The sequence below is a fragment of the Anas acuta genome, chromosome 3 (assembly GCF_963932015.1).
Source record: "Anas acuta chromosome 3, bAnaAcu1.1, whole genome shotgun sequence".
NCBI lineage: Eukaryota > Metazoa > Chordata > Aves > Anseriformes > Anatidae > Anas > Anas acuta.
In genome coordinates this window covers 70,248,307-70,262,015 of record NC_088981.1, presented here as the reverse complement: position 1 = coordinate 70,262,015, position 13,709 = coordinate 70,248,307, and the positions used below count along the sequence as shown (strand labels likewise).

The following is a 13,709-nucleotide window of genomic DNA, read 5'->3' as shown; positions in this document are numbered from 1 at the left end:
GGGTGGTGGGGTTAAGGGAGGAAGATACTCTTGTCTTCCTTGCAGACTTATAAAGAAAGAAGAGGCTGATCTCTTTGACAGTATATTCTCATATTCCTCTGGAGTATGAGAAGCCTCAATGAATTTGACCTCTGGTTTCTAAGGGGCTGTCTCTAGTTTCATTTGCCAAAGGAAGATAAACACTCATTAACTTTGTGGGTTTGAGAATTTTTATTTTCAAGCTTATGTAATTTCTCATATTTAGTCTGTGATAAATACTTCAGAGTAATCTGGTTGTAGCATTACCGGAATAGTTTTTCATTACTGGATAACTTTATCATTACTGAATATCTTGGTAAGGACAGGGAGGAAAAAAGTCACTTCAGAGCTCCTGAGAGTAATAGCATTGCCTCAAGCTAAGCATGGTGTTGGCAGGAGCTGTGCAAATTTCTTTGTGTAGTAATTTCTCTGTGTAGTTTTTGCCAAAGAACCTTTCTTGACCTGAAATATTCCTGCTGTTTCCAGCTGCGAGCTTCACGAGCAGTGTGAATTTCGACAAGATAATTATTCATGCAGAATAACTTATTAGATCATATTCTTGTCCTAATTGTTTTCCCCTTTTTAATAACTTTTACCTTGTTTTTATTTTTGCTTGTTTTCTAGTAAGTCTTCTTCTTTTTTAGCTGCTTTCATTGGGTTGACCATGTAATCCTAAAAAATGACTGAAGGATGCAAGTTGCGAGGGATGTTGCTTTGTCTAGCTGAAACAGAAGACACCACTTAAAAGTTATGAAGAGTGTTTTAAAATGCTACACGATTGTATTGGTAGTTGTCTTGAATTGGTCTTCAAGTTGTGAGGTTTGTAAGCCAGGAGTACTTAGGGTGAAAAATAATTAAATTGGAGCCATAAGAGAATGTTGAATTTGAAGTGGTTTGACATTTAAATCGTCCTATTTTTTTTTTTAACCACAACAAACTAGTGTTAGATGCTATTAAGGAAAGCAGCAATTTTTCCTGCAACCAAATCTTCTTCACAGCCAAATAGTGGGGAATCTTGAGTCAGAAATAAAATGGTTTGTACTAAGTTTAGAGTGTGTGATTCCTTAACGCCTGGATTAAAGTGGATAAATGGTGTGGATTATCCCCTTTGCTGTGGTATCATTTTTATTTCTCTTATCTATCCCATTACTCCCACGGAATTTCTGTAGCACATAATGTAGCAAAGCTCATTGTGATCCCTTAGAGGATGGGGAGGTGACTTTTTTAATTTAAAAACAAAACCAAACCAGACTATTTTCTTGCACTCACACAGTCATACCCACATACTCAGGAGCATCACACCACGTGTCTGCAAGTAGCAGGCAGGGCACACAGTTGCATGTGTCAAAGTGGTCTGGCCAGATATCCTTGGAATGAAGCGAGGGATGAGAGATGCTATCAAATACTTGTCTTCTGGGTGGTTCTAAGGTCAGCAGCTGTATGCTAAATTTGGATGTGGCTTTTGTACCCCGGGAGCTGTTAATAGTGAGGATCTGTCCTATTCCACCTCTGTGAGTCATTAACTGGCTTTTGTCTCCTGTTGGCTGTTTTACAGCCCAAGTGCTGTTGTGCTGTCATCTCAACAATTTAAGTCTATGGTTTGTCCTTTGTTTTAGTGTAAATGTGGTCCTTGTTTTTACCAGCTTGTGTACTTTGGGGAGCTGGTATGTAGACCTACTGTGTCCTTTGATCTGTTTATCTAGGTATCATCAGTGCATAATGTGCTTAAGGCCATTCTCACATTCTTTCTGGAGCTTCCACACTCAGGCATTCTCAAGTCATTGTCCAATCCTATCAGCCTTAATCTTTTTATCACAGAATTTCTTTAAGTTTTTATAAAACAGCAGTGGCAAATACCCATTGGTTTCATACCAGGGGCTCCTAATCTGGTATTACCATGTAAACCACCAAAGTATGTTTATCAGACCTACTATCTGATATCTTCCTTTTCCATCTTGTCAGTGCCAGAGAAAGCCTGGGATTTTGCTGTCACAGCTTTAGCTCTTTGGGCTTATCAGTTTAATCCTTTTCTTATTCTTGGTATTTCAGACTGTCTTGTTCATGCATGCAGATTTCTCCCTCTCCAAATCCTATGAACTTGCCCAATACTTCACAGTTTCTCTGTGCCTTAGGCTCCTGATTGGTTTCTACTCATGGGCTGACTCATTCCTTACACAGGGAACCTTCTTGCCATGAAGAACATACCCAAAGAGCAGCCACCTTCTGGTGATGGAGTGCCACGGGACTGAGTGGGGTGGTTGTTACTCCTCTTGATTCTGTTTTTGGGGAGCCTGCCCCGGTGCCCGAGCACCTCTGGGTGCAGACCCTTTCCCTAACCCCCAGCCTGATCCTCCCCTGTCCCAGCTCCATGCCGTCCCCTCGGGTCCTGTCGCTGTCCCCAGAGAGCAGAGCTCAGCGCCTGCCCCTCCGCTCCCCTCGTGAGGGAGCTGCAGGCCGCCATGAGGCCTCCCCTCAGCCTGCTCTGCTCGGGGCTCAACAAACCAAGGGGCCTCAGCCCCTCCTCACACGTCTTCACATCCAGACCCTTCACCCTCTTTGTAGCCCTCTTTCTTATATTGAACACAGTGCTCAAAGTGAGGTCACACCAGAGCAGGACAATCCCTTCTCTCAACCAGCTGGCAGTGCTGTACCTGATGCCCCCCAGGGTATAGTTGGCTTTCCTTGCTGCCAGGGCATGCTGTAGGGTCATGTTCAACTTGCTGTTAACAAGAACTCCAGCTCCCTTTCTGCAGGCCTGCTCTCCAGCCTCTTGTCCCACATTCTGCACATACAGCCAGGGTTGCCCTGTCCCAGGTGCAGAATCCATCTGCTGCTGTTATTGAACTTCACACAGTCATTGATTGCCCATCTCTCTAATTTGTTCAGATCTCTCTGCAAGGCCTCTCTGCCCTTGAGGGAGTCAACAGCTCCTCCTAATTTGGTATCATCTTCAAACTCAATATGCATTCAAGTCCTGCATCCAGATCATTTATGAAAGCATTAAAGAGAGCTGGCACCAAAATGGTGACTGGGCACCAGTCTGATGTGACCCCATTTACTATAATCCTCTAAGCCTCACCCATCAGCCCATTGTTCACCCATTCTACTATATATTTGTCTAGGTGTATGCTGGACATTTTGTCTAGAAGCATACTTTGAAAAACTGTTGAAAGCTTCGTGGAAATCCAAAAGATTACATAAACTATGATCAACTAGATGGGTGACCTTCTCATCAAAGAAAATTAAGTTGGATAAGCAGGAATTTCCCCTTGTGATCCCATCTTAGATGTGACCAATGACCTTCAGATGTTTTTCAATAACTCACAGAATATTTTTCTCCATAATTTTACCAGGCACTGAAGCGAGACCATAGACCACTACCAAGGTCATCTTTCTTGCCATTCTTGAAAATTGGAATAGTGTTTGCCAGCTTCCAGTCAAATGGGACCTTTTCAGAGTCCTCAGATGGTTGAAAAATAATTGACAGTTGTCATGATGACAGTAGTGAGCTCTCTGAGTACTCTGGAATGAATCCCTTTGGGTCCCGTAGACTTATATGTATCTAGGTGAGCAGCAAATCCCACTAAGTTTTGAGGTATTGTTCCTGCAGTCATGGTCCTCCAACTCAGGGCACCTGGGATCCCAGAGCCTTGGGACACAAGTTATACAAGTTAATCACTTGTGTAGTCTATTAGACTAAATTTTTTATTTGCAGTCTTACCTGAAAGTTCTTCCAAACTGTACTCAGAGACAGGCATGCTATTGGTATGTGGTTTTTGAATTTGCCTTTTGATTGTGCCTGCTGGGATCTTTCCTGAGGAAAAAAAAAAAAATCCTGTAATTTTGCCTAATGCCAGTTTACACTTTTTTTTTTTTTTTTTTTTTTTTTTGTGATCAAGGTGAAGTTATGTGCACCAATTTTCCATATTTCTGATTAGGGATCACAAAGTTCACTGTCCACTATTTATACATAAAAGTTATTTAGATATTTGCTATCTTGTTTCTTTTTGGATGCTTTGACTGATGTATTGTACAGCAGCTGCTGAGATAATGTGGAGATGGGCTGACGACTTCTGTGGTGGGACTGGTAGAAGCCAAGGCATAATTTGGGCTCCCCCTCCTGCTGTTGTCCCTTTTATGGGTGTGCAGATGACAATTTATCACATAACCCAATTCTGTACACAAAGAGAAAGAGTTCACAATCTGACACCTGCTAAGATCAGCAGTGATATTTTAGTCCTTTCCTTCCCCTTAAAATCAGAAATAAGAAATTCTGATTTCCTATTCACTCATTCATTTGGCGTTAAGTTTTGACTGCAAAGATGGCAAATTGTTGGTGTAATTCTAGTGTGCTGGAATCTAGTGCTCTGGAAATAACATTAAAGTATGGTTGTGGATTTGCTAGTAGGGAAGCTACTCGTTGCTTAGATTGTAAGCTGATGAAAGTGAACTAAAAATGCTCACTCTTCTGAGAAATTAGAATGCAGTGGATGGAGATTGATCTTTCAGCAGAAAACTTCAAAGTGTCTTTTTTTTTTTGTTTTGTTTCCTAATGACTGTTTATTCTATGATATACTATTCTGCAATATAACCTGGAAAAACTCTCTGCTGATTATAATCCCGGTTCTTGCCATTGACACAACAAAAATAGCTGAGTCACTTCAGGAAAGAGTGTTTCAGATTTGCACAGTTTAAGCAAGGCTATTGCAACTGCTCTGTAGAGCGGTGGATGTAGGCTTCATCTCAGCAAATAAAGATAAGAAGTCTCTAGTGAAAGGCTAGGGAGTAAAGCACTGAAACTCCCTGAGGTCATTCAACCCTCATTGGATCTTCAAGGAGATGACTGATTACAACAGTTGTCTTGACCAAACATTACAGTTCAGAAAGACTTTTATGTCTTAGAGAAGTAATAAACAGTGTTTTAATCCAGGACTTCAGAGAAAAAAATCATGCTAGACAGTGTGTGCCTGTGTCTGTTTGCTTATGTCGGGTACAAAGAGTCTTTTTAATGCAGCAACCCAGAAGCCTGAAGAGCAAAAGGCATTGGTGAAAAATGGGGGAGGAAATGAACCAGCAGTATGATTGGCTTACAGCTTGCTGCTGTTGTACATATTTTATAAATAAGAGCTTTGCACTTGACATATTTTTCAGAATACCTCAAAATATTGAGTAAATCCATTGATTTTGTTTTTAAGATAAGCGGGATTCTTATCAAGCAGAAATTTTAATTCTTTAAAAGAATCTTCAGAAAGTTGTAGCTGCTAACCATAACCCTGACGTTGATTTTTAAGAGCAGGTATCATGGTTTTGGCAAAGGATCATTAATAGGTAGATCCAAATTAAAAGAGCAATAAGTAGAAATATTGTTGGATTGGAAAGATGTTTCTTGAGTTAAATGAATTTATTCCAAATACCATTTTTTATATATGCTTTTTGTTTTCTATGTAAAACACACTGATTACTCCATTATTTTTAAAACTAGATTTTTCCTATGTAAAAATTTGGAAATACTTAATTTCTTTAGAAGCATATTCAGTATTTTTAGAACTGGTTGGATGTCTTTCAAGCATAACCTTATTATTTTTGTAGAGGACCGTAGCATGACAAAGGAGACCACCTGTGGTGCTTAGAAGTACCTATATATGTGACAAATGTTGTAGAATAAAATTTACTTTCTATGTTAAGTAAATAGAATTTTAGTTAAAAAAAATAATTGTTTTCTTAAATTTTTAAAACTAATGTAGTTGAATTACTTGCCCATTTGTTGTGTGTATTTTAAATGAAGTTGCTATATTTTGCTATGGAATTATCTGGTGCTGAGAATGAAATGCTGAAGTTGTGTGAAAATGACTTTGAAAAAATGAAGTTAATTTTTTGGATGAAAATGTGCATAACGTTTCGCTTTTTCAGTCCGGATATTAGACTAGATGGGACAGATGAAAACTCCAAACCTGCAAGCCAGCACTTCAGAAAGCTGTAGCTCCTATGTCCTAGCTCTGTCACAGGCTTAAGTGAGTCGCAGATGTGAAATGCTACATATGCAGTGAGTCACATGGATCAGGGATGTGAGTTGTGCCGTGTATCTGTATAGTTTGTGCAAACTGGCCATTCGTTCAGGTTTTCTGGATGTACAGCATTTGGGTCACTAGAAAGAAGGTGACTGCACAAGCATTTGGACATAAAGTAAATGAGAAGCAGTTTAATATCCCAGTTAATAATACTGGCAGGCTTGACAGTTATGGATGGAGATGATACAGAGGCACAAGGTCAAGAGTTAGTGGCTGGTTCACTTGGTTACAAGGGTTACAGAGGGCACAAGCTGAGTCACAGGTGCGTGTAGCTGATAAAAAGGGCACGTGCTGACACAGAGAATTACTGTCGTGTATGCTTATCTTGTATTTGCTTTTATCAAGCTCTCTATGCAAATGATTCCCTCTTCCTATTAATCTTCTGAAAGAGACAACGTTTTAATGCATTTGTTTGTGTTGCAAAAAAAAAAAAAGACAGTGCCTCTGTTATTTTACTGTTTTCAGTATTTGAAGGGAAGAGAAGTGAAGATGTGGAGGGAAAATGTGATGCATATAAATCCCTTTTTTAGCCTATGAAAATATTTAATTTTTACAGTCATCTGAAAATAGTCCAGTTGTAATTGTACTTGTAATACTAAATACATTTTCTTGGGTTGAAATGTCTTGTTTCACAATTGACAGTTTTGTTTCTATATAAATGCAGCTGCTTCCCCACTGATGTGGATACTACAATAATTGGCTCTTACCACAAAAAATATTTACCTGTTACAGCATCTAAATGATCTGTCCTAAAATTTCTTTGTTGTTTAGTTTTCTTTACTTTGTGTAATATTACACAAAAGTAAGCTTAAGTAAAGCTTAGTTAGTGTACTTCTTTATGGTAAATTATCCATCACTTGCTGAAAATGGGGAGTTTGCCTGTAAAGCCCTAAATATGAAGCTCTTAATGGGTAATTTGAGGTGAATAATGGGGAATGGTGGCTTATAATGTTAAGGCATGTTAATGTTACGTATCAGCTGTTTGAGCCTTGAAGGTATGGATTTAAGGCCTAAATTAAGTCTGATTTTAAAGAGAGACCTATAGAACATAAGAGAGGGGCATACATTGGTGTACTCGGGGAACATGTGCTGTTGTAGTGGGGCTTGGAGATGCTCACCAAGTTACTGATGTGTGATGGGGTCTCTTAGCCAACTGTGATGGGTTCAGAAGGATCTTAGTATGTAAAAAGTTAGAATGAATTTGTGATCTGCTTGATGGTAAGCTGCTGTCCTGGACTGCAAATTTAGCTGTGAGATGTTTTTTTTTTTTTCTTTTTTTTTTTTTTCTAATTATTATTATTATTATTGTGTCTTTTAATCTTCATCGTGGTCATTGTGGTCTCACAAGGACTTGATGCTGTAGAAGTGCCATAGGCTTGTATCATTTAAAAGACAAATTTTGACTTGCAGGTCCTTGCCCAATCCAAGTGAGGTGGGGGGAAAGGAAAAAGACTAGTAGCTTCATTGAGGATATTAAAATTTGGCTCTTGTTACATAATCCACGGTGCAACTCTAAAACACAAGAGCATTGCCTGATGTGTTTGGTTGCAGATATGTTCAGGATATATGTGTGCAATGTGGTTGTGACAGCAGTTAGCATTAAACCCTTCTGGCAAATCGGGCTGTCATCTTTGAATTGAGGAGCTAACACTTTGTTATGCAGAGTGTTATTGCTCCAGAATCAAAACAGAACTTGATTCTTGGTATTAACTTGATTGGTATTTAGAGAAAGAAAAAAAATAACTGCTAATTTGGGGTGGGGGAGAGAGGGAAGGAAAGATGAAAGCATGCCTGGGAATCTCAAACGGAACTCCAATTTTTCAAGTCATTAATTAAAAATATGATTATGTTGTGCTTTAAAAATTGTCTCAGTCAGCAGAAAACATTCTTGTATGACTTCTGAAAGGAAAAACAAGTGATTACAGCCATTTCTTATCGATCTGTTCCTTGTTTATTCTTCCTACCACAGCATTTTCAGACTTCATTAAGTGTCAAAGGTCAAGCTCAGTTTGCCATGAAATCCGAACGCGTACGTTTTTCTGTTAATGATTGACTTCAGCCTTTTTTAAAAGGTTCCTGAAGGCTTTTGTTTGTAATCTCTACTAGCAGAATTTGACTAACAGTGCATTTTTTATTTTTGAGCTTCTGTCTTATCAGTTCTTATTAACTTAAATATTTCTTTATTTTACTTTAACGTCGCCAGTTTTATAGAAGCTCTGAAGTTCTAGCAGTAAAAGTTGTTTGGCTGTAAGGACATCTTTCTTTAACCATTTTAGAGTCTTATTTGGTATCATATAGCTTGAAGAAAACACCATGTTTAGTTTCCTACGATGTTTGCTTTGGATTCAGCAGGACTATCTGATTTGTTTATGCGATAAGGGTGGGGAGCAACAAGCAAAAAAAAAAAAACGGCAAAAAACAAAACAACCTCAAAACTGCCTAATCCTGTGTTATTTTAGCAAGAATAAATGAAATTGTGAAGCTGTCAGTTATCCACTGTCACTGCATCTAGCTGTTCCATCACTGTATTTTTTTCTGATTTCACCCATTTTTCTGATTTCTTTCTCTTTTCCTGCAGCTTATGCTCGCAGTCTTATCTGACTTGATCTCAGTAGAAATTCTAATCTTGTCATTACTTCTGAAGCCAGAGGGTGAAACTAGTCTAGTCCTGCTTTTGTAAGTGGCAAGCTTGGGGAAGATCACTGTGTTGATGATATACACAAATCCCTTTTGGCACTTGGTGGTCTTTAAAGTTTTTCCACACATGATGTCAAGAGAACACACAGCGTATAAAGCCTTAGAAGAAATCAGTCTATGTTCTGATTTTCATATAATGTTTGTAATATATAGTTTCTTACTCATATTATATAAACTTATTCTGCTACTTTCACAACCTACAGGCAAGCTTATGCTTCTTTCCACCCTGTTGCACGAAGATCAAAACGGCACGTTGAAATCTGAAGTAGCATTTGGGGCAGTCACAGGGCGTGCTGAAGAGATGCTGTGCATAAACATACTAAACCTTACGGCTATTTGTAGTCTGCTGAGTTCAGTCTTTTCATTCAGATTAAACTGATTTTTGTGGTCTGTTCGTGACTTAATGCTGTGATAGCATACAGCTTGGTTATGGAAACAGAGATCTCTTTATTGGGATCCAGTGGGTCACATATAGTTCTTGGTTTCTGATTCATTGTAGTTCCCAACATCTTTCAGTAATAAGGTTATTTAATAAGTGACTGGCTCACAAAGGACAAGAGAAAGGAGGATCAGGGAAAAAACAATGCGTTGTATTCCTCTCAGGTGTTTCAACTCGTGCCTGGTTCATCAGTGTTTATGTATTAGCCATGATCTCTTTGTGTTGTGGAAATCTGATCAGATTTATAGATCACTCTGATTCTTAAAGACTGTTCAAGATAACTTATTTTGGGGACACCGAAGCTATTTCCTTTCACTAAAATTTCTTTGCCCTGAATATATTAAAATTTTCCTTTAAATCAGGGCTCATATTTTGGATAGCGTTGCTTTAAGGGAGAGCCTACCTCAGATATCTGCAATGTAACCTGAGTTCAGAGTATAGGAAGCTTCCTGTGGCAGCATTATGTCATAAATTTATTTTTAGACCTTAAACACATACTTGCTCTAAATGGGACCAGCAGTCTTTCTGAGTAGAGCAAGCAGTGCACTCGCTTTATGACAGTGGGGATTCTAGATGTCATGTATGTGTATGGATATATATATGTATGTGTCACCATACTACATAATTTCAAATTCCCCTGTCCTATATCTACTGACATACGTTCTGTGATCTAGGGGCTGCTCAGTAATGGGAATAACTGGGTGGAAATTCAGTTGTTCTCTCCACTGTGCCCCCAGTGATAGGAACATGGGGGTGCTCTAAATTCATCAGAATTCACGAGAAGCTCCTGAGCTGTCAGACAGTTTTCGTGAGCTCGTGTCAGCGGGGAATGTGGCGCAAGTCATTTGACATCTTTGGCTAGCGACAGGCTGGTTAAAAATAGGGCTGGCAACTTCTGGGGGGCTGACCTACAGGGGCTCCATGGGCATGCGAGGATATTCTGATGGTTTTGTGGGACTGTTACCAGCTAACAGCTCTTGAACAGTTCCACCTTTTACAAATTACTAGCTTTTCCCTGGAGGAAAAAAATAATTAATTAATTAGTTAATGGGGAAAAGAGGATGCCTCTGGAGTGCCTTAGGCAGAGGGTAACCCCGTGCTTCTGGGTACGTGCAATAGGAAGAAAATAATTCTGATGGAAAAACTGCATCAGTAGGAGGGAGATTGGTAGTTTTATAATAATGAAGCTTACATCTGTAATGCTAATAATAGTTTCTAGAGATCTGCCTGTAAGGATCTCTTTGGCTTAAAATTCAAGGATGCCATCTACTCCTTCCCATTTCCTGAGGGGGATGAGGGGAGGGAAGGTATCCTGATCTTTCACCTTTGCCCTTTTTTTTTTCTTAATTGAAAGAGTCTTTACATTTTCCTAAGTTCCACATACAAGGAATTGGTGGCTGGCCTAACATTTCTAACCTAAGATTTATTTATTTATTTATTTATTTTTTCCGAGGAACTGCTGAGGCTTATTAACATGATCTTCAGCACCTGTTTTTTTTTTTTTTTTTTTTTTTTTCAAGAAGCAAGGATTTAAAACAGTATTCCTCCAGAATTGGTGCCTGAGCGTGTTCTGTAACTGATTGCAGTAAAACGCAGTGGAGCCAAAGCACTATCGGTAGAGCTAAATGTTCTTGAAGAATGTTTAGATGCAGCCTTCTGCTTTGGAAAACCCTTGTATTCTGCTCTGGTGAGGCCGCACCTTGAGCACTGTGTTTGGATTTGGGCCCCTCACTGCAAGAAGGACATCGAGGCCCTGGAGCATGTCCAGAGAAGGGCAACGAAGCTGGTGAAGGGCCTGGAGCACAAGGCCTGTGAGGAGCGGCTGAAGGAGCTATGGGTGTTTAGTCTGGAGAAGAGGAGGCTCAGGACAGACCTCATTGCTCTCTACAGCTACCTGAACAGAAGGTGTGGGGAGCTGGGGTCGGCCTCTTCTCACAGGTAACTAGTGATAGGATGAGGGGGAATGGGCTCAAGTTGCACCAGGGGAGGTTCAGGTTGGCAATGAGGAGACATTTCTGCTCAGAAAGAGCAGTCAGGTGTTGGGACGGGTTGCCCAGGGAGGTGGTGGAGTCACCGTCCCTGGGGGTGTTCGGGGAAAGGTTGGATGTGGTGCTTGGGGGCATGGTTTGTGGGTGACGTTGGTGGTAGGGGAATGGTTGGACCAGATGAGCTTGGAGGGCTTTTCCAACCCTAATGAGTCTGTGATTCTGTGAGGTTTCTAAGCTGCTTATTGCTGTTGGGAGGACACAGCAAAGGAAAAGGTATTACAGTATGCTAGCCCTGTTTTACATGTTCTTTGTCTATGTACTTTGTGGTGATCAGAAACAGGATGCTAGGCTAAACTAGTCTGATCTAGACAGTATTGCAGTTACTTCATTCTTAAAATAAATACCATGTAAATTTGATTATGTAATACCATGTAAATTTGATTATGTGGGCAAGGAATTATTAATGAGAGCTGAAGACTGAGTTATGGAGTAGTTTGCTGTAAGATGATGTGGGTGCTGAAAGTGTACAAGTGTTCTGGAAGAGGATAGAAATAGAAGTTCTCATAAGAGAAGTCTCACTTGAATGCCAATGAATGCATTGAGGGAAAAAAAAAAGAAATTATTATTATTTTCAAAACAGAAAACAAAACTGGCTCAAGAAGTTCTTCGTCTGTGAATGGTTTGAGGCTGGGAGAGTCCCCGTTCTTGCATAAATCACAGCTAATCACTTAATGTAAAAACCTTCATACTTCTGTTGTAAATATTGTCTTTCCCTTTTCTTCAAGTATTTTTATAAAAATACAAGGAAGACACTTCTAAGTAGTATTAAAGCTGTGCATTCAGAAGTTACTAAGTGTTACTAACTGCTAACATTAGTTAAGCAGTTACGTTAACTCTGTATTATAATTTCATTGTAATACATTACTTTTTTCCATGCAAACCTTTTCAGTGTGTGACAGTGAAAGTTGTTAAATGTGTGCTGCCCATACAGCTTGTCCTATATTGCTTATTTTACACATTCACTTCAAAACATTTTTTCTTAGAAATCTACTTTCTAGGGTACTTGAAACAATAAGAATCTCACATATTTCCTTTAGTATGTGAGAGAAGTGTTTATTCCCATCTCATAAATCTAGAGACTGACCTGGTTTTAGTTCTAGAGCCTGAAGCAGTTTGTCCCTGGTTCTGTGCTTTCTGCTCATTTTGAGTTAAAACAAGAACTTTACATTATCCAGCATCGTTACAGGCTGTACTGACAACCATCGGTGTCGTACAGCCCGAGCTACTGTGCTGGTTACCTAAGGGGACAGTGGGAGGTGGGGTTTTTAGGAAGCACACCTGACAGCGAGCAGCATTGTAGGGGATGGTTGGCCAGGCTGTTCTGCAGATATTTCAGAACAGTGTAGCTGTGGGTCTTAGTGCGTGGCAATCTGCACAAATATCTGTGATATTAAGCCTAGAAAGCTCGCTCTTGCTTTCGAAGGTCTGTGCTTCCGTCTTAGTGCGTGTAATGCCAAGTACATTGTTCTCCCAGCTATCCTGTGTGGGGTAATTATACTGCTGTCTTGGTTTGCTGCATGAGCTACACAAACACGTCTGATTTTTTTTTAATGTGGGGAAACAAAATGTTTCAGAGTTGCTTTTGAATCCTCAGTTTAAATATTCTTCTCTTCATTTGCACCCATCACTTCTCTTCCAGACAATAGCTTTTTGTTCCCTGTCTCAACGAGAAAATTCTCGGGGGAAAATATTTAGAAAAAATCTTGAAGTTCATTAGGGCATGAACGGTGTTATTAGTGTATTAAGCCAACCACTTGAAAGGCATTTGTGAGGATAAAACTGATAAGGCTTAGTGTAAGGCACAGAAAACTTTTGGTGTAAAGAGGAATGTTATGGAGGGGTAGCCTTTATTTATGTTTATGCATGGTTAAAGCATTCCAACACGATATGGTACTAATGCTATTTCTGTTGTCTTCTAAGTCTTAATGTTTGTGTCTAGAGAGTGAACTAAAACTTCTGACAGCTTGATATGTAGTTTGGGACATCAGTGTGTATTGTGTAATCCAGCTGTGGCAATGGGGGTGATTTTGGGAACAGTCAGATATTGGCTACTTACATTTATTGCTAAAGCAAGACATGCCATTTAAATTAATAAACCGTAACAAAACCAAAAAAACCTTTTGCTTTTACTTAAAAAAATAAAATAAAATAAAATAAACAAAAAGCAAACAAACAACAAGAACAACATAAAAACTTAAAACAAAAAAAAAGTAAAATGGCAGCATATTTGTGGAGTATGCGTATATAGCTGTATGTGTATATACTATAGCTGTAGACTTTTGAACACAAATAGTGTGTGAGCATGCACTCAGATTACAGCTGCATAATTTATATTTGCAGTGAACTGATAAAAGGACATGGAGCTGTAACTTTTATCTCATGTAATTTTAGTTACAGTATATATTTTTTTCAGTGGCATAGAAACACTTTTTGATATAG

General features: G+C 39.2%; 1 protein-coding gene across 1 annotated transcript in view; it reads left to right on the top strand.

The window, feature by feature from the left end:
• SLC16A10 (solute carrier family 16 member 10) overlaps positions 1-13,709 on the top strand; it is a 66,386-nt gene that overhangs the window by 18,043 nt on the left and 34,634 nt on the right. The gene's annotated exons all lie outside the window — the stretch shown is intronic.